This window comes from Stomoxys calcitrans, chromosome 4, assembly GCF_963082655.1.
Source record: "Stomoxys calcitrans chromosome 4, idStoCalc2.1, whole genome shotgun sequence".
NCBI lineage: Eukaryota > Metazoa > Arthropoda > Insecta > Diptera > Muscidae > Stomoxys > Stomoxys calcitrans.
This window is the reverse complement of record NC_081555.1, coordinates 178,922,336-178,944,050: the sequence shown is the minus strand read 5'-3', so window position 1 is coordinate 178,944,050 and position 21,715 is coordinate 178,922,336. Positions and strand designations below refer to the sequence as shown.

The 21,715-nt window shown below is 37.5% G+C and overlaps 1 protein-coding gene across 2 annotated transcripts in view; it reads left to right on the top strand.

Annotated features, from left to right (window-relative positions):
* The first annotated feature begins 10,760 nt into the window (after positions 1–10,760).
* LOC106092906 (irregular chiasm C-roughest protein) overlaps positions 10,761–21,715 on the top strand; it is a 53,881-nt gene continuing 42,926 nt past the window's right edge. The window contains exon 1 of one of the 2 annotated variants that reach the window (XM_013259858.2): positions 10,761–11,600. The gene's annotated coding sequence lies outside the window, so the exon portion shown is untranslated. Of the gene's footprint in view, positions 11,601–11,721; positions 12,075–21,715 lie in introns of those variants that run through there. The other variant, XM_059366983.1, reaches the window with a different exon arrangement.

The following is a 21,715-nucleotide window of genomic DNA, read 5'->3' as shown; positions in this document are numbered from 1 at the left end:
CCATCATTGCCACCTCCATTGCATGCTGCAGTTCAGAGGGTACTCGTGCGTTCATGACTCCCAGTTGAAGACCCTAGCAGCAGACAGTTTAAGTTCTTACTTCCATCCTTCGAATTGCAAACATCCGCTTTTGAATGCACAAAACAGCATTACAAGCTCAACAGCACACAAAAAATATTGTTGTTGTTGTTGTTGTCTATTTTGCCTGTTTCGTTTTTTTTTCTTGCTTTCTCCTTAAAGAAAAGTGAATTTGAAAAGTTTTTAATTTGTTTTTTGGTGGAAATGACTGAACGAAAACCATAATGACTTCTGCGGCTGGCTCTGGGATGTGGTAGAATCTGTCAATGATCAGAGACATGACCGCATCCTCAAAAGCCTCAGTGTCATCAACAGCGTCAAAATCAACAACACCAATAGCATTCCCTCACCATCACCATCATCGTCGTAGATGATGTTGCCAGCGCCATAGATGCCTGTGTAGCCAGAATCGGTTTTGATGGCCTTTTTTGCTGTAACCCTTTGTTGACTCACTTGGTGTTGTTAAATGTCTTCTGATGAAATAAATGTTGGGGAAAATATTTTTTGAGTCAATATTATTTTTACATAATGTTACAAATCAAAGAAGAGAACAAGCCATAACCGCAAATGTCAATTTGTGACTTCAAAAATTGGTATATTTTTGGGCTGAGGCCAAGGATGGGACAAAAAAGGGTCGGAGAAGGTTTGAGTAGAGCAGGCGTTTTACAAAAATTAAGTTTAAAATTTATTTAATGGGTTGCTTCAAGCGATCTGGGTGGTTCAATGACAGGTATTAAAAGAAGCCGTTCTTGTGGAATCACAAGGAATGGAAACGTCTAAGTGATTTTAATGACAGACTGCCAGTTAAATCAAACCTAAACTACCTGAAAATATATTAACTGCGACCAGGTTGTATTTATGGATACTCACTATCTAGGATACATATAACCAAAGTTTAGGTTAGTTTAGGATGATGCCAAGACTTTAGTCGTCTAGACATCCACGTTGGTCAGATTAAGGCCCATTGTGCCACCTTCCGATGAATTCACTTCACAAAGCAATCCGCCCTGTAGCGTACTTTATGGAGCCTCCCATATGAAAAACAAACGCTTTGATTCTGCACGGATTTAGGCCTCTCAGTTCTTCTAGGACCTAAAAGAAAAAATAACCCAGGATCTTGTTTCTACTTTGAAATAAAGCAGGGCATTGACAAAGAAAGTGGAAAATTCTTCAAAATCTGGTGAAAAAATCTTCATTTATGAACCCCTAGCAGCTATATCGAATTGTAGACCTAATATGGTATGGACGTCGAGGAGTCTAAGACAACGCATGGTTGGAAAGTTTACCCTACTCAGTTTTTAAAAGAGCCTTACTTGGGTTCAAGTCCGAAAATTCGAAGATCGGTTTATTCTTAATCGTTCTCCATTCTAAACCTCTGTTGGTTCAAGTCTGGTATCAGATCCGCTTCTTAATGTCGAAGTCTGTTAGTCACGAAAGCTGGGCATTGTCATAGGAAATATTCCAAATGTCTCATCATGTCCTCACATAGCCTACACACTTGTCATTCTGTTCTGCAAAAGTGCGCCGTTAGTCCTATGTGTCCCGCAATGATACCCAAACAATACTGAGCTCCTTCCTACTTCCTCTCAGTACTAACCTTGTCTTTTCCCGATCCGGTTCGTCCCTTACGTTTTTCGTCGTTCTGCCAACCGTTTCACTGTTCAATAGTTCTGTAGGCGCGCTCGCCGCCAAGCCCTTAACTAAGACTTCGTCACCCTAAAGGGCTTCGGAATCATAAAGTTTATTTATGGCCGTCCTCTGTCCTTTACAGCCAAGCTGTCTGGCCTCACTCCGTTATGGCCCCGCACTCAAACGTGGTGGATGATGCCATCTTCAGAGAAGAAGTAAATCTCCTTCTTAAACTTCAAGTCCATTCGTGATCTTACCGCCCTGATTTTAACAGCTCTAATAGCTGAATTTTATCCGTAAAAAAATCCACACTAGAAGTCCTCACATTAGACCGTACCACCTCGCGCATTCTGTTATGGACCCGAGATCCGAACTCGGTCTTTGGGTCCTCAATGAAGCCGCCCGGGCCGATTCCGCCTTCTAGCTTTGATCCTTTTGATCCAATCAGCATAAACTACGACATGTCATCACGGTGGTCATCGTGGCGCACAAGTTAGCATGTACGACTTGGACGCCGAATGTTTGGGTTCAAATCTCGACTTGGACATCAAAAAATTCTTCAGCGGTGATTATCCCTGCCTTATACCTAATCTGTATGTCTATGGGTAGGACATGTGGAACTGCCTCCAGGGCCTTAGTAAGCGTGATTTTCATCGCTGCACCTATGCCAAAACAACATATTCTCTGAACCTGTTATAATGTCCTAAAGTTACACTTGCTCAGTATACTGGCCATCAGGGCAATAACAACCAAGACGATAAGGTCACGATCAGTCTTGGAGTGTAAGAAAAAGATTAACCCTTCTCTAAGGATGGCACGATCCGCATCGTTTGGGTGCCGGGCCATAGTGGAATAAGAGGAAATGAAAAAGCAGATTATTTGACAGGGAAGACCAGAGAACTGCCGTCAATGAACTTGATTAGGTTAGGTTAGATTAGGTTTAAATGGCTATCTACCATCAGACTCACTTTGGCAAATTCATCCATTTTGATACCACAGGAACAATGAAGGAAGATGCCATCTAGTTCCTACCGTTGAAACATCCAGATCACTTTAAAAAGCCCAACAACATGCGAATTTTCATATCCGCTTAATCAGACAGGTTCTCAAAGAAATGAGAACCTAAAGTGGAACTCCTTGGAACTTGTCTAATCCAAAGCCTTACGGGGCGATGCAGTCCGAGTAAAGGGCGAGGGCGACGAACGTTCATATAACACTGTTGACAACGAAACGACCGGTAGGGCGGCGAGAATCCTATGGGAAGATCCGCATCGTGAGAAGTTGAGGTTATACCTGAAAGGAAGTAAGAAGGAGGTCAGAATAGCTTTCGGTATCACAACGAGACACATAGGACTATGAGCTCACTTAAGATTGCATGTGTAGGGTATGTGGGGAAGATGATAAGAGGTTGGAAAATTCCCTATGTCATTGCCCGGCATTCGCGACTAACAGAGTTGGGACACAATACCAACTTGGGGCGTGGTATATATGTTCTTGATCGTCTCGACATTCTGAGTCGATTTAGCCATGTCCGTCCGTCCGTCTGGGGAAATCACGATAGTGATCCAAAGGCGTACAGCTAGCCGCTTGAAACTTTGCACATATACTTAATTTTAATGTAGGTCGTTGATGGTTGCAAATGGTCCATATAGGTTCAGATTTGGATATAGCTCCCATATAAACCGATCTCCCGATTTGACTTCTTGAGCCCCTGGAAGCCTAAATTTTTGTCCAATTTGGCTGAAATTTTGCATTTAGTTTTCTGTTACGACTTCTAACAACTGTGCCAAGTACGCTCCAAATAGGTGTAGAACCTGATATAGCTCCCATATAAACCGATCTCCCCATTTGATTTCTTGAGCCCCTGGAAGCTTCAATTTTTGTCCGATTTGGCTGAAATTTTACGCATAGTGTTCCTCTATGACTTTCAACAACTGTGCCAAGTACGCTCCAAATCGATCAAGAACCTGATATAGCTCCCATATAACCCGATCTCCCTATTTGAGTTCTTGGGCCCCTGGAAGCTGCAATTATTGTCAGATTTGGCTGAAATTTTGCGCATAGTGTTCCTCTATGACTTTCAACAACTGTGCCAAGTACGCTCCAAATCGGTCAAGAACGTGATATAGCTCCCATATAACCCGATCTCCCTATTTGACTTCTTGGGCCCCTGGAAGCCTCAGTTTCCATCCGATTTGGCTGAAATTTTGCACATAGTGTTCTGTTATGACTTCCAACAACGGTGCTCCCATATAATCCCATCTCCCAATTTGACTTCTAGAGCTCCTGGAAGCCGCAATTTTTGTCCGATTTGCCTGAAATTGTTCATGTAGTGTTCTGTAACGACTACAAGAATTGTACCACATACGCTCCAAATCGATCAACAACCTGATATAGCTCCCATGTAAGCCCGTCTCTCGATCATGCTTGTTCGGTTCCTAGATCTTTTATTTTTGCTAGTTTGACAGAATTTTGGTATGTAGAATAAGATTATGCCCTTCAACTAAATTTATTTTGTTTAAATTTTTAGCAGCATCCTTGGTGGTGGGTTCCCAAGATTCGGCCGGCCGAACTTAACACGCTTTTATTTGTAAGTATTTAGAATGCATAACAAGCCGATTACTAGCTTAGCTGTATGTCACCCTCTTTCCAACCTAACCTAAGTTGCACTTCTTATCCTTTACCGTCGATCAAACCACAGAGGAGTAAGTTAGTATTGGATCCTACTGCCTCTTCACATAGTGTGCAACATCTGTAAGCCTTCTCAGTACACTTCTGAATGTGTCACTTCCTGTTCAGTTCCTTGTCGAAGATCACCCCCAAATACTTGACTTTCGAGGATATCGAAATTGTTCTGTTGAGGAAAAGTGTAGCCTCAAAATTTCCTACATTCGTTTTCTTCGTAAACAGGCAATTACCTGTTTACTCTGGGTTAACATTCAAAGCCCTAGGTCTAGCCCTGTCTTATGCCATCTTCAATAACCTTTCGTCCTTATTCGGACTTCTACCATTCATTCTTCGCTTCTCAGTCGTGATCTGTAATAGGTTACTTATCATGTAAAGTCGACACGGTAATTCTGAATTAAGTTTCATCCAAATCGGATGAAAAATGTTCCAAATCGAGAGATCGGTCTATATATCCAAATATGGTCCGATCTGGACGATGTTCGACGCAAATGTGTAAAGGTCTATCAAAACGCACTGTTTCAAATTTCATCAAAATCGAATGAAAAATGGTCTCAATACTCTATATCGGGAGATCGGTCTATATTGCAGCTATATCCAAATATGGTTCGATCTGGACCATATTTGATAGAAATTTGTAGAGGTCAACCAGAACACACTATGCCAAATTTCTTCGAAATCGGGTAATAAATGGTCTCTTATGGCCTCAATGCCCTATATCGAGAGATCGGGCGATCGGTCTATAGGGTAGCTATATCCAAATATAGTCCGATCTGAACCACACTTCACAGGAATGGGTAGGGGTCTACCAGAACTCACTGTGCTAAGTTTCCAATGAACAATTTATTGGCTCAAGACTTTAAGTCTGAAGATCGCTCTATATAGCGGCTATATATAACTAAATTCCGATTATATGCGATCAGAAGATCAGGTTTATATATCAAAAATACAAAATCATCAAAAATTGTTTCCAGAATGTTTTATACTTAAGATACCTGTAAAAATATAAATACCCAGTTTTTGGGTAAATACCCGGGTATTTATCCAATGTACCGGGAAAATACATTTTGGGTATTTACCCATCGCCCATCTCTTCTCATGGCCCACCCGGTATTGGTCTAAACATTGAATCAGTATATAGGTCCTCACATTGTTAAAAAAATCAACTCTTCGATGTCAATACTTTTTGCCAAAATTCACATTTTGGCATTAAAAGATTGTTCTATTCTACACAAAACGTGGTGCAGGGCGGCCTCCTCCGATCTATTGGACACCTGCATGATGCTTGCATCTGAGCAATTTGCTGAGTTTCGTAGTCTTTGTCATGGTAGCCACTTACAAGTCTCTTTCGATATGAAGAGTAATGCAAAATTTTGTTCAATTATCACTCACCCATGAGATATGGCATGTGCCCCAAATCCACCAAACTTCACACTTAATCTTAATTTAAAAGTCGAATTAGGAACACAATACAATACAAATTTTATTTACATACATAAAAGTTTTTCACTGTTCAAATAAAAATGATTATTTAATTCTACCCCGTCGGGAAAAAATAAACCCCAACTCCCGTTTTATTTCTATCTCTCTCACACCCATTAATTAACGCAACCGAATAGTGAGCATCGCTGTTAAGAACTTTGCTGTTGGCATTCATGGCGAAGGCCAACGCACTGTGGTAACTGTCGTTGTTCATATGAAATTTCGTTGCCACCTCCCTCTCTCCGGTACGTGAGTGCAGTGGAGCAGAGTGTGTAAAAGCATTTATGGCGTAGGGTCTAATCAACGCAATCGTGATTGAGAAGAATTCAATTGCACTTGTTTCGGTAGTTGCGTCGGCTGTGGGTAGGTAACAACTGTTAACAGGTAGGTGCGTACGTACATCGACTACCATAATCAAATGCTTGAATGGAAAACCCAACCGCATGCAACACAGTAAAGGGCAAAAGTGAAGCGAAATGAAATTTTCTCTAAAACTAAATTTCATGGAAGTTGTTTTTTTGAAAACATTAAGAAATATTTTAGTTTCAAATATCGTTACGATTGTTTCTATTTTTCAACATTGCTAGGTTGACTTCTTTCAAGTACAGATATTATTACGATTATATTTCTTTCCATTAATTGTCAATCGCATATCACTTGTTTGTTTATTTTTTGGTCTATTTCACCAAGCCCACTTCAAAGTAAGTAATTTGAGTGTGTATTATTATCGTCGAAAATATTCTACAAGGATATCCAATGGCATGCAACCAAAAAATGCAAACAATTAATATTTATTTTTTGTTTTTTAGTTACATTTTTAAGTGATCCAAAGAAATCTTACAAAGTGTAACAAGAGTGCCATGAAATCAGAGACCATATGTAACAAAAGGATCTCTCATATCCTGATATTGTCAATGAGATGTCAAGTCGTTTACAGCACCTCATTGAGACACCCAAGACGACATTTATCTCACAATCAGTCAATTGAATGTTTTGATGCAAAAGAAGAAAAAAATATTCTTGTCGAAGCTGGTGTTTGAAGAACTTCAAAGGATTACAGTTTTGGTTTTGGAGAAGGATTTTTCTCCAAAATATGAAACTATACGATATTGTTTTTTTTTTTTTTTATTTCCTGTACAGACATTTGAAACTTAAAACCTAAAGTAATAAAAACATTTTCTTATTTGCTTGAGCTTATATATTAAATTTCTAAAACCAATGAAAGTCTAACAGAAAATATGAAAACGCTTTAGACAAAACATCTGTTTGAGTTGGCAATAAAATATATTCAATATTCCCTATTAATTCTTCAATTTTTCATCGCTATGTTTTATTGTCACGTTGCCACGTATAAGGAGGCCACCGTAGCGCAGAGGTTAGCATGTCCGCCTATGACGCTGAACGCCTGGGTTCGAATCGTGGCAGGAACATTAGAAAAGTTTTCAGCGGTGGTTATATCCTCCTAATTCTGGCGACATTTGTGAGATACTTTGCCATGTGAAAACTTCTCCCCAAAGAAGTGTCACTCTGCGGCACGCCATTCGGACTCGGCTACAAAAAGAAGTTCCCTTATTATTGAGCTTAAAGTTGAATCAGACAACACTCATTGATTTGTGAGAAGTTTGCTTCAGTTCCTTAATGGAATGTTCATGGGCAAATTTGCAGTTTACTGGACATTGCTTGTAATTCAACTGGTGATACATCATTAGAGTCTGACGACTTAAAGGAGTCGAAACTTTTTATCTCCTAAAGAATTTTTGACTCAGACACGATTTGCCCAACAACCTCCTACGAATGAATAACTGTGACAATCTCTTCTGACCCCATATTGTCCGTTCGAGGATTAAGGATTCGACTTAAAGGATTCCAAACTTTTTATCTCCTAAAGAATTTTTGACTCAGACACGATTTCCCCAACAACCTCCTACGAATGAATAACTGTGACAATCTCTTCTGACCCCATATTGTCCTTTCGGGAGTTTCCTTTGAAATATGTGTCAACGAGAAGTGTTTTCTCACTAGACACTATCCATATTTTCTCTGATTTCTGAATGTATCCTACCGTAATAGGTTTTTAGGATAGGATCGTTCTTAGCCTAGAAGTCTCAGATGTATCCCTTCAGCTCACTCTTGTATTTTCTTAGCTTTGCCCTATAGATTAGTAGTGTGGTGCCCTTGTGGCTTTAGCTCTGTCGGAGAGTTTTATTCAATTTCTCCTTAGAGCAACCAGTTCTGGAGTCCATCATTGCGATCGCAGTTTGCCCCTGGGTTTTGCTCTATGACAAGCTGGCATATGTGAGTTCTCCGCTGTCTTCACCTCCTTTTCTGGTCTAGAGAGGATAATCGTGCAGAATGTGTGCCAATACCAATCCGCCTTTCTTCTGTTTACACAAGGGCCCACTTCTGCAGTATTTTCTGCAAGGCTTAAACTATTGTAACATAACGATTATCAGAGAAGCGGGGTTAACCAACATTTCTCAATCACATTTCCGCCCGCTCATATGCTTATACGCTCTGCGTCCCCCATTCCCCGTGCCATTGAGTTGGTTAAATTCAGGAATACTTAGTTCACCAACCACACACACATAGTTGCTGGATAAAAATCACTTCAAATCCTCCTGCCATCAGAAGGACCTTTAGTGTCGCCGAAACGGCCTTACAATGGTGGAGATTTATTCGCAGAAAGCCGACCTTTAACAGGATTCCGAATTTTCACCACTGTCTTCTGAGTCCGCCAGGAGTTTCTCACAAGATTCGGTCGATCTTGTCATGAAGATTTCCCTTGTGCATCCAGGAGTAGTTGAGAAAGCGGTGGAACCACTCTTCCTCAGGACACTGGACACTTGCTGTGCGGACGATTCCTCCATAGATGCTTTACTAGCTGCTACTGTCAAAGTACCTTTTGAGTTGCGTCCTTCTTCGCTGGCGCACACCTTGAGCCTAATCCAACCCCATGACTCACACTCAAACAGGCCTTATATCGCCAAAATCCCGTAAAAAATTGACTATTTGCAAGGCCATAGTGATTTGGATCAAACTCGGCATGGAAGACGTTAAATGGTATAATCGGAAAGAATGTTAAGAGGTCTGATATAACTGATTGTAAAAAAATTCGACAAAATCGGCCCCTAGACTCCAAATTGGGACATCTGGCCCAAATATGTATCAGATCGGACTATAGCTGTCATATATACTGATCTCCCGATAAAAGGTCTGAAGCCCAAAAAACTTTATTTATTACTAGAATTCGCTGAAATTTGAAATAGAGGGTTATCTAAGGTCTCCTGATATCTGACCTAAACGTGGATCAAATCGGACTATATTTAGGTATAGCTGCCATATAGACCGATCTCCAGATAAAGGGTCTCAAGACCATAAAAGCTTTATCTTTTAATCGATTTCGCCGAAATTTAAAACAGTGGGTAGTCTTAGTTCTCCCGACATCCGTCCCAAATATTTAGCAATGTAAAACTTATGTACAGGAGATGTCGCATAGCGGTTCGACATTTGAACTCCTCTGTAAAAGGAAGCTATAAGCGGACTGCACTCATTGAAATGAGTACGTTTCCTAATTAAAAGCTCGATTTCTTTTTCCAACATGAGTTACACCCCCTGGGCCAGTTGAAATGGTGTTTAAGAAAAAAAAATCGATTGATGTTTACCCAGTTTCTCAAATTAAAAATGAAAAGATGAGCCAATATAACCCTTTTCTCCTTGTCCCCATACCCAAAAGCAATGCTTTAAGTGTCCCCATAACAAAAATGTTGAAACAATTTCATTAAAGAGCTTGTGCATCTCTTAATCGATTGTTTGTAATGGATTGAAAAACAAAATAAAATTCAACCGTTTCCATAAATAATTGCACATTGTCATGATTTCAAAATCTGTTCTCCACTGCCGGCCAATAATTCAACACAAAGCCATATGTTTCACAGATCAATTATGGAGGGGGCTGCCTCAAAATAAGAGGCAGTTGGTCTGGTGATTTTTCACAGATTTCGTGATGTTATTTAACAGCCAACACTGGTGGTCTGGTCATTATTAACATTTTCATTTGAGTCCATCCAAAAATTCAAATCAAACGAAAATGCTGCTGATGGGAGCATGGAGGCACGCCAACTGGCATGAAGATAAATGAAGAGGAAAAATTTAAAAGCAAAAAAAATCAAACAGAAAACAAAAACTCTCGAAACAGCTGTAAAGAAAATCATTAAAATAAACTCCAACTTGACCCATTCACATAGACAATTTATTTTGAATGAATATCATCGGAAAAGCAAAAATTAAAGAACTTAACAAAGGAAAAACTGAAGAATCATTTACGGAAGACAGCAATGAACGCCAATATTTGAAGTAAATTTAAAACACACAGCACAAAACCTAGAGAAAATGATTTAGTTGCTCTTTAAACTTGAAAGAGTATTAACTTTCTTATGAGAATATGGTGGTTAGTGCTCTTTCTCTTCTCCCTACACCTATGCAAAGAATAACTCTTTGGCAAAGAGAAAATCACGGCACTGTTATTCTGTAAATTCTCTTAAATTTACAGCCTTTAATTAACCACCATGGCGGCTTTTATTGCCTTGTGCAGCACAAGCACAAGCAAGCACCGTTAGGTTAAGTCTGCAATGTTTACAGATTTATTGTTTATGCGCTCTCTCTCTCTCTTTCGGCTCTCTTCCTTTAGTTGGGCTACTTCAAAGAGAGTTTGTTTATGCTACTTGTCTTTGGTTGTATTCTGCTTGCTGTTGTTTGGTGGTGTACTTGTGAGTTGGTGGGCTGCTTTACCACAATCGAGTGAGAGCCAAAACACCCAACAAAACACAACAGGCCTTCACCAGCCCATGGTTTGGGAATGAGCATTCATAACGTTTCGAACTGTCAAACTGAACTGTGTTGTGGGTATCGAAAGTTGGAAGAAAAAACGAAATAACCGTCGTGTGCCCTGGCAATACTCCTAACATTTGAACAGCCCCAAAAAAAAACGAGTTTTTAAAGCCTTAGTTTTGTTTCTTTCGGATTTTATGTCAACAAACTAAACAACAACGGCCTAAGATTTGTGCGATATCTGGCGTTATTAATAAATATAAAACGCTTTAATTTGCATAATAAAATAAAATTTGTGAATAAATGAATTTGAAATAAGTTTTGTTTTGAAAGAAAAAAACCAAATCCAATATTGAGAAAAATCAAACAAAACAAAACAAAAAGAAGAGGAATATTAAGTGTAACAAAATTAAAGCAAAACATAAATAAAAATTAGGAAAAATTTAATTGGTGACAGTTGTGGGATTATAAAAAATTCATAAGAAAAAAATTTGAAAAAAGGCCAAGTTGCCAAGTTTAAAAACTGAAAAAGAAAAAAGCTAATAAAAAAGAATAATAACGTAAATCATCTTACCTATGACATATTGAAAACGCATGAAATAACGAATAAAACAACCTATGAAATTCGTTATATTACAAAAACAACATACAGTGATAAGTGTTGAAATGTGTATGTGTTAGTGCATTTACCTTCAACATTCTATACATGGATTATCTCTTACTCTAACGGATACTTGACATTCATTTATCATCGCTATCAGCTGTCATATTAACTGCCAGCAGTTATTCTAGCTCCAGTTGCCTACAAGCTGCCCCTTTTCCACATAAATTTCCACTTAACTTTTGGGATCAACACAAAATGTTGCAGATTTACGGATAACAAATAATTCAATCAAAAGGTAAGTTTTGTTTTTGCAAAAAAAAAAAAAAAACGAACAAAAAACGCCGGTAGGTAAAAGGCGAAGGCAAACGTGGCGCGAAGGAAGCATGTCCACCTACAACACTGAACGCCTGAGTCGAATGCCGGCGTAAACATCAGAAAATTTTTCAACTGTGGTATAGCCTTTCTAACGCTGGCTACCTTTGATAGGCATTCAGCCATGTTAAAACTTCTCTACCAAGTGATGTCGCTGTTCGAACTCGGCATAAAAAAGGAGGCCACTTATCATTGAGCTTAAACTTCAATTGCACTGCATTCATTGATATGAGAGAAGTATCCCCTCTTCCTTGGAATGTTCATGGAAAATTTAGTAGTAGTTGGCTTATTTGAGTTTTTGCTGGAAAGTTTGGAAATTATCACTTGTCTTTTGTATAGAAAAAGAACAAAAAAAAACTAACAAAACTTTTAGGAAATTATCAACGAAACAATATGGGTGAGTTTCCCAGACAAAATACATATGAATTCACTACTTTCTACACGTGCTAGTATTTCTCCTTTGTCCCAATACTATAATGTGCCTTGTCATTTCTGTGTTTCAATTGGATAATTGATAGAATTAAACTTAAATATAAAAAAAAAACTTATTCCTCTTAGCTGTCATTAGAATTTGGTGAACTTTTGTATGCTTATCGCCTCAAATTAAGCCAGAAATTATTAATACTCTCCATTACAAAGGATACCAAAAAAAAACAAAAGGAACCACTGTAAACAATAGAAAACTGTACAATTACCTGTGATTATTCTATGTGAGTGTGTGTGTGTGTGTTTGCGTGTGGCACCATTGTTATTGGCTAGGCGCCTATGACGTTATCAATTTGTAATTGTCCAGTGATTAACTTACGATTAGTGCTACAATTATCGAATATTTCTACGCAGCATTCAATTTGCTAGTGTTGTCAGATTATTACTATTTTTTTTTTTTTTTTTTTGATATCAATCAGCTTAAAGAATTAAGAATTAAGGTTTAAAGATAAATAACTGGTTTAAATTATTTTTTCTTTAGATTTTTTCATTTGATTATCTCTTATTTCCGTTTGACTATGACATCCGGTAATTAATTTTGTTACAGTTTTCCTTTTTTTGTTCCTAGAGATTCAGGAATGCTATCGATAATGTTGAGACTTGTTGTTGTTGATCAATGAAAAGAAAATATCGTACCATTAACAGACAATCTTATATAGACATAATATCGCACATTGGTCCAAAAGGCGAAATGGAAATGTATTAAAATCTGTAAAATGACATCCACCAATCGAATTAGTTAAATTTTGTGAACAATTTAATGATAGCCAAATTAGACGGTTCACAAGGGAGTTTTATGAGGTTTTAGACTGGTTTGAACAATGCTTATGATAGATGTTGAAATTCGTAACAAAACATTACGAGCAGTTCTGTCAAATCAAATAATAATTTCGACAGCTATTTACTCAAGAGTCAAATCAAGGATCGGTTTATTTTGAATGTGGTAGAACGATGCCTGGTTATAAATTCATCGGTTTGGACCAAACTTGGCATTTTATTGGAAGTCATAACAGAAGTTATTGTGCAAAAGTTCAGTTTAATTGAATAAGAATTGCGTTTTCTAGGGGTTCAAGGAATAAAATCCAAAGATTGGTTTATATATGCGAGCTGTATCAGATTAGACATTGATTTTGATCATACCTTGCATAATTGTTGAAATTACGCAAACTTGACTTAATGTATCGTCCTCTACGTTCCCAAGAAGTAAAATTGTAAGATCAAATTAAATTGGATCTATATCTAAATACGGGATAACTTAGCCCATTTACAATTCGGAAAAAAATAAGAAAAAAAAAAACAAGTAAGAGCGTGCCGGGCCGAATCTTATATACCTTCCACCATGGATGTCATTTGTAGAGTTCTTTTCCCGGTGTCTATTTTTAGGCAAACAAAGGAAAGGGAAGGATAAAAGAAAAGAATTGCTATGCTATTGGAGCTATATCAAGTTCTGGACCGATTCGGACCATAACCGAATAAATGTTGGAGGCGATAATAGAAGTCATTGTGCAAAATTTCAGCCAATTCGAATAAAAACTGCGCCCTCTAGAGGCTCAAGAAGTAAAATAGGGAGATCGGTTTATAGAGGAGCTGTATTAGGCTATAAACCGATTCATGCCATATTCGACACGTATTTGAAAAGTCATGAGAGAAGTCGTTGTACAAAATTGCAGACAAATCGGATAATAATTGCACCTTATAGAGGCCCTAGAAGTCAAGATCTTAGATCGGTTTATATGGCAGCTATATCAGGTTATGGACCGATTTACACGATACTTAGCACAGTTATTGGAAGTCATAACAAAACATCTCATAAAAATTTCTGCCAAATCGGATGAGAATTGAGCGCTCTATGGGCTCAAGAAATCAAGATCCAACATCGGTTTATATGACAGCTATAACAAATTATGAACCGATTTAAATTATACTTAACACAGTTGTTGGAAGTGGTACAGAAACTCCACGTGCAAAATATCAGTCAAATCGGACCACCTTTGCGCCCTCTAGCGGCTCAAGAAATCAAGATCCCAGATCGGTTTTGTACGGCAACTATATAAAAACATGAACCGATTTGAACCATACTCAGGGCAGTTGTTGGAAGTGACACCAAAACACCACGTGCAAAATGTAAGTCAAATCGGACGAGAATTGCGCTCTCTAAAGGCTCAAGAAGTCAGGATCCCAGATCGGGTTATATGGCAGCTATATCAAAACATGGACCGATTTGGCCCATTTATAGTCCCAACCGACCTACACCAATATGAACTATTTGTGCAAAATTTCAAGCGGATAGCTGTACTTCTTCGAAAGTTAGCGTGCTTTTGATAGACAAATAGACGGACATGTCTAGATCGTCTTAGATTTTTACGCTGATCAAGAATATATATACTTTATAGGGTCAGAAATGGATATTTCGATGTGTTGCAAACGGAATGACAAAATGAATATACCCTCATCCTTCGGTGGTGTGTATAAAAATGTCCTTCATGGTAAAATTATGCCCTTAAACTCAGCTCAGTTTGTGAACATTTTTGGGTCGAATCTGGAACCACCATGGAATATGTTCCATGGTGGTTCCAGATTCGACCCAGCCCAATTTGGCACGTTTTACTTGTTTTTAATTTATTTAAGTCAATTTAACTTTATTTTATGTGATTTTATGTTTAATTCCTCGTAGCTAAAAAACAGAATTTTTTAAACATTTTTTTTTTTGATTTTTATGTATGTGTTAATATGGAATTCCCGGATAACTGTTTCTTAATTGTGTTAAATTTAAACGTTTTAATAATAAAATAATGTTTTAAATTGGAAAATCTTAAAATCTAAATATAAAACATTTTTGCCATTTTTTCCCTAGATCTTTAGAATGCTGCCTCACCAAACTTCAAAGTAAAATTTTAAATTCAATTAATTTTCTTCAATTAAATTCAATGTCTGCAAATTGACTTTAGATTTACAACTTACTCTGGATTTTTAAAGCGATCATAAAATATGATGTTCATACTCTACAGGCTGAAGGGCAAACAAACACAACTTTGAATTTCAAGAAACATGCAAAATTGCAAATAAATTCTTCAGAAATAAGATGGGAAATATTTTCTCTTTTCAATAAAAAAAATGCTTTCAGACAATCTTTGATTCATTGAAAGACATTTGTAAAAGCATTTGCTATAGACCTTTTTGGCTTCAAATTCCGTTTTTATATTTTAAGTCTTTTTGCATTCCTCCTGAGCTTTTTTTCACTTGAGGCAATTGTGGTAAATTTGATTATTGTAAAAATGTTTAAAAATTTTTCTGAGATTTAATTCATTTGCATGCGCTGCTTTAAAGCGCAATGTTAGGCAATTTTCATAGGAGTTCGCATATATTTTGCCATACATTCGTTATAAATTGAATTATGCGCAGTGCATCCATGGCAATTCAAATGCAAAAGAATTTTAACTCGTAGCCCTGGCTTGTTATGGCAATTTGTATATTGCTCTTCAAGCTTTGTCAATTTTATTGATTTCGAAATGGGGCCTAGTCACACAGCAGTCAGTATAAGGCCGAATGAATTTAAAGTGCTTGTGGTGAGCAACGAATAGATTTCAAAGGAAGAGAAATCCTTTGGGTCCCAACACAAATTGATGTGGCTGCCAAGTTTGCCAATAGCCTCGCCCCCACCCCATTACAATAAAATAAAATAAAAAAAAAAAACAATTTCTGTAGCTGGGAAATTAGCCGAACATTGATAAATGAACAGCAACATTTTTAAACCTAACGACCGATTTCAAACTGGCAACCAAATCCCAGGAGCATGTCCACCCTCCTCTGGCATAGCATAAGCACCTTTATTTTATGGTTGTTCAAAGGGAAAACTGATGAAAAGGGAAACAAAAACAAAAAAACAACAACAAACATTAAATAATAGTCGGAAATGTAGAAGTCTAAAAAAAAAGGGAATCATGCATATTCGGCAAAAAGAAGTCAAGAGCATTCACATGAAAATTGAAAGGAATATCGCTAAATTTATTCCTAAATACTCTGGAGATACATTTTGCCTTTGCCCCAGATATGGGTTGAAGCTTCGTTATCGCAATGCCAAAATGAAGCCACAGATGCACACACACACACACACATACAAAGTTACATACACGTGCACATACATAAGCAATCAATTTATGATTTACGTATGGCCTGAAGCTACATATACTGAAAGCTTAAACTTTGGGGATTTACCAAAGGGCCATAATGGAGTAATCTCCTAATAGTTGGGGAATATCCAATGTAAATAATAGATGTTAAGTAAAAAATTTAAGAAATTTCTTAATGCTGTGCTTACAAAAATCACAAAAGACTCGAATAACGAATTCAATGGGAAGGGCATTTGAAGACAAATGCGGTAAATTAGTTTAAAGAATAAAAGCCTATAGCGAATGTTAACAAAAAAAAAAAACAAGTAAAAAGGCATTAAGTTCGGCCCGGCCGACCCACTACTTCGGGTATATATGAAAACGCCCTTTCGTCATAATCCGGTGAAAATTGGATAGCTTAAGCACCCAAATTCGGCATGGACATTGAGTGGTCTAATATATATGTCACAATTCAATTTTGTAGAACAAAGTATTGGTCTTTTTGGCAGATATATCCAATTATAGACCGATCTGAACCATATTAAGGTGGGATATCTTGAGTCTCAGAAAAATTACTGTTTCAAATTTCAGCGAAATCTGCTAATAAATAAAGCTTTTATGGGCTTCAGTCCCCATATGGGCAGCTCGGTCTATATGGCAGCTATATCTAAATAGTCCGATCTGAAGCATATTTAGATCGAGTATCAGGAGGCTAAAAATGACACACATTTTCAAATTTAAACGATATCGATTAAAAAATAAAGCTTTAATGGGCTTCAGACCCTTTATCTGCAGATCGGTCTATATGGCAGCTATTTATATTTAAATATAGTCGGATCTGTACCATATTTGGATCGGATGTTGGGAGGCTCAAAACTGTGCGCTGTTCTAAATTTCAGCGAAATTGGATAAAAAATAAAGATTTCATGGCCTTCAGACCCTTTATCGGTAGATCGGTCTTATGTCTAAAGGACATAAGAAAAGATTTGCTCTGCTATTAGAGCGATATCAAGATATGGCCCGGTTTGGACCACAATTAAATTATATGTTGGAGACCTGTGTGAAATGTCAGCCAATTCGAATGAGAATTGCGCCCTTTGGGGGCTCAAGAAGTAAAATAGAGAGATCGATTTATATGGGAGATGTATCGGGATATAGACCGATTCAGACCATAATAAACACGTATGTTGATGGTCATGAGAGAATCCGTCGTACAAAATTTCATTCCAATCGGATAATAATTGCGACTTCTAGAGGCTCAAGAAGTCACGTCGCCAGATCTGTTTATATGATAGCTATATCAGGTTATGAACCGATTTGAACCTTATTTGGCACAGTTGTTGAAAGTAAGAATAAAATACGTTATGCAAAATTTCATTCCAATCGGATAAGAATTGCGCCCTCTAGAGGCTCAAGAAGTCAAGACATCAAGATCGGTTTATATGGCAGCTATATCAAAACATGGACCGATATGGCCCATTTACAATACCAGACCGTAATACAAAATTTCCGTCGGATCCGTCGTACAAAATTTCAGCCAAATCGGATAACAATTGCGCCCTCTAAAGGCTCAAGAAGTCAAGACCCAAGATCGGTTCACATGACAGCTAAATCAGGTTATGGACCGATTTGAAACATATTTGGCACAGTTGTTGGATATCATAACAAAACATGTCGTGTAAAATTTCATTCCAATCAGATAAGAATTGCTCACTCTAGAGGCTCAATAAGTCAAGACCCAAGATCGGTTTATATGGCAGCTATATCAGGCTATGGACCGATTTGTACCATATTTAGCACAGTTTTTGGTCGGTTTATTTGGCAGCTATATCAAAACATGGACCGATATGGCCTATTTACAATACCTACCGACCTACACTAATAAGAAGTATTTACTCCTTCGGAAGTTAGCGTGCTTTCGACAGACAGACAGACGGACGGACAGACATGGCTAGATCGACATAAAATGTGGCGACGATCAAGAATATATATACTTTATGGGATCTCAGACGAATATTTCGAGTAGTTACAAACAGAATGACGAAATAAGTATACCCCCTTATTTCGTCCATTCTCCATCCTATAGTGGAGGATATAATAAAGCATTTATGGGCATTAGACCCTTTATCGAAAAATCGGTCTATATAGCAGCTATATCCAAATATCGTACGATTTGGCCCAGTCAAGAACCTTATCAGCGTGCATCAATAAGACGTATCTGTGCCAAATTTCAGCTCAATATCTCAATTTTTGAAGGCTATAGAGTGATTGCAACAGACAGACGGGCAGTCGGACAGACACACGGACATCGTTAAATCGAAATATATGTACTTTGTAGGGTCGGGAATTGATATTTCGATGTGTTGCGAACGGAATGACTAAATGAATATACAGGGGGTACGGTGGTGGGTATAAAAAGCCTAGAGCGAATGTTAACAAGAAAAAATTTTAAATTTTGAGCGACTTGGATAACAAAAAACAAAAGCACAACACAATACTGGGGGTATCATTCTCTTTCACCCGTAATAAACACCATGACGATATATGACATTTAAGTTTTATTCGATTGTTAGTTGTTCTCCACTAACAGCCTTTAATTCCCACATAATATATGGGAATTAAAAGTGTTTACAAAGCGCTTTGTGCGCTTAAAGTCAAAGCAGTTTAGTAAAATATTTATTTAATTTTCATTTAATACATTTAAATATCAACAATCTGCTCATGCCTCTGTCTGGCTGTCTGTCTGTCCGGCCGCATGTCTGGCAACTCGAGTGGACTTCATTAATGTTCTACAACATTCAAAGTACTTTCTCATGTCAGGAGTGGAGTCTGAGAGTGGAAAAGGATGATTTAAATGTAAACATGAAACATATGTTTGTGTAAATATATGGCAATGATTTTAAAATATGTTGACAAAAGTCATCATAAGTCAGTAATTTGAGACATCATAACCAGAGGAGAGGAAATGAAAAAGTCACTTTAAACCTCACTTAGTGGCAGTTAAAAAACACATGGCCAGCATTTGGTTTTTCAAGCATCGTATTCTCTTTTTTCCCTCCGGAGAAATTAATTTCATTCCCAGCATGGCTACTATTTCCAAAAACAAAATAGTTATTTATTTTAGATTTACATAACAAAAAAATAAACCACCAAGTTTTCCCTTGTTATTACATTTAATTATGATAAACGCTTTCCAATTACATGTTAAAGCCCTCCTCAACAGCGCTTTACAAATCAGTCTCAAGTGACACTACTGACCTGGAAAATAGGAAACTAGTCAAAAAGGAAAAAAAACCTCCCAAAAAAACACAACAACACTAAACGTTTTGCCAACAAAGTGAATACTTAAAATAACCGACATCAATCAGAGCCAGAATAAAGAAGAAAAAAAACTTTTGCTTGTTTTTCTGTCAAAATGTTTAAGTAAATGCCTTCACAAAAAATGAATGAATGTCTGTCTGTCTGTATAGAATATGATCGAATACAATTTTTTTTCTCAACATTTCCATTTACATGTGTATAGCGTGGTCCTCGTAGGAGCTTTGTATGAATGTTACATGTTTACATCACCATACAACCATACAACCATAGTACGGATGAGAAGAAGAATGAGACTTGGAGAATGTGTGATAAATGATACCAGGTACTATAAATGGTACTTTTTAATATAAGTAGAGTAAAGATTAAGTGAGCTTTTATTTTTTGCGATATTGAATGGAAAAAAGACATTTTTATAAAATGTTGCATTTTTGTTACATTTGGAAATTGAATACATCAACTAGTCCCTCACATCATAAAATTTGTGTTTACAGAATAGAGGTTTAACAATTTTATGCTAAAAAATATATTACAGAACGCTTAAGACAAAGTCCTGGTAAAAAATCATAAAAAAAACCTTTCTGCGGCGCTCATATCGTCTTCTTCTTTCAAAATGTTCTCAATGTTCCCTAATCCATGTTACATCAATTTCCAATTATTAAATAATGCCTTCGGTTACAAAAAAATTATATGAACCTGTACAAGAATACGGAGCGTGTACCATTTTATAGCTCCGCTCCGGCAATTTGTTTTTCGTTCCACACCGCTCCCTCTCCTTTAAAATTAAATTGATTACTTATTTTTCACAGATTCATAGGGCAAGTGATATACATATTATTAAAACATCAAGCAATATTCAACTCCTATTATATATATTCTTAATCGCCGTCTATGTCGGCCTATATCTTTATAAAAACCCCCATACAAAACAGTCTCCCGTATAGACTTCTTGAGCCACTAGAAGGCGCGATTCTCATACGAATTGGCTAAAATTTTTCAAATCTGTTTCATTTATGACCCAAAATTCTTTTCAAGTATAACCTCAATCGGTCCATAACAGTATATAGCTCCCATATAAACCGATTTGCCGATTTTTCTTCTTGATCCCCGTGAGGGACAATTCTTATCCGATTTGGCTGAAATTTTACATAATTCCTCCTACGAGTTCCAATATTTTTGCAAGGTATAGTCAGAACCATTCTATAAACTGAAAAAACTCACATACAATCCGTCTTCCCAATTTGACATCCTAAGCCTCTAGAGGGCGCAATACCTATTAGATTTGGCTAATCCGTAATATTTTCTCCTATAACCTCCAATATACGTGCCAAGTATCGGTTGAATCAGACTCTAACCTGATATTGCTTCCATTTAAAAACGGATCATCCGGTTTTACTACTTAAGCATATACCGGATTCAATTCCTAACCAAATTTATAAAAAACAAGTAAGAGCGTGCAAAGTTCGGCCGAGCCGAATCTTATATATCCTCCACCATGGATCGCATCTGTCGAGTTCTTAGCGCAGTATCTATTTTTAGGCAAACAAAGAATAATTAATAAGTACGGAGGAGGAGGAGCTATATCAAGTTAAAATCCGATTCGGGGCTCAAGAAGCAAAAGCGGGAGATCGGTTTATATGGGAGCTGTATCCAGCTATAGATCGATTCAGACCATATTCCACACGTATGTTGTAGGCTATGGGAGAAGCGGTTGTACTAAACTTGTGCCAAATCGGATAAGAATTGAGCCTTTTAAAAGCCCAAGAAGTCAAGACCCAACACATGGCCGGCCGTAACAGGCAAACATAAATAATAATGGAACATTCCACAGTCTACCAGTGTTCTGCGACACAAAACAACATTCAAGTGATGATGTTGTTGTTGTGTTGCGAAGGAAAATAGCGAATAACAAACAACAACATCCACTAGAAGTGGATAGAAAGCAAGTTGTTGTTGTTGCAGCAGCATTGTAGACTGAGGCGGCAGCCCTTGCCGATGAAGTAATCCATCGAGTCAATGCGGTACGTACAACCGGCTGCGATGGGATTGCACACAAGTGATGTGATGCTGTTGTTGTTGTACTTACTATTAGGTGAAACTTTGCACAAATTCTTTGATTATCTAT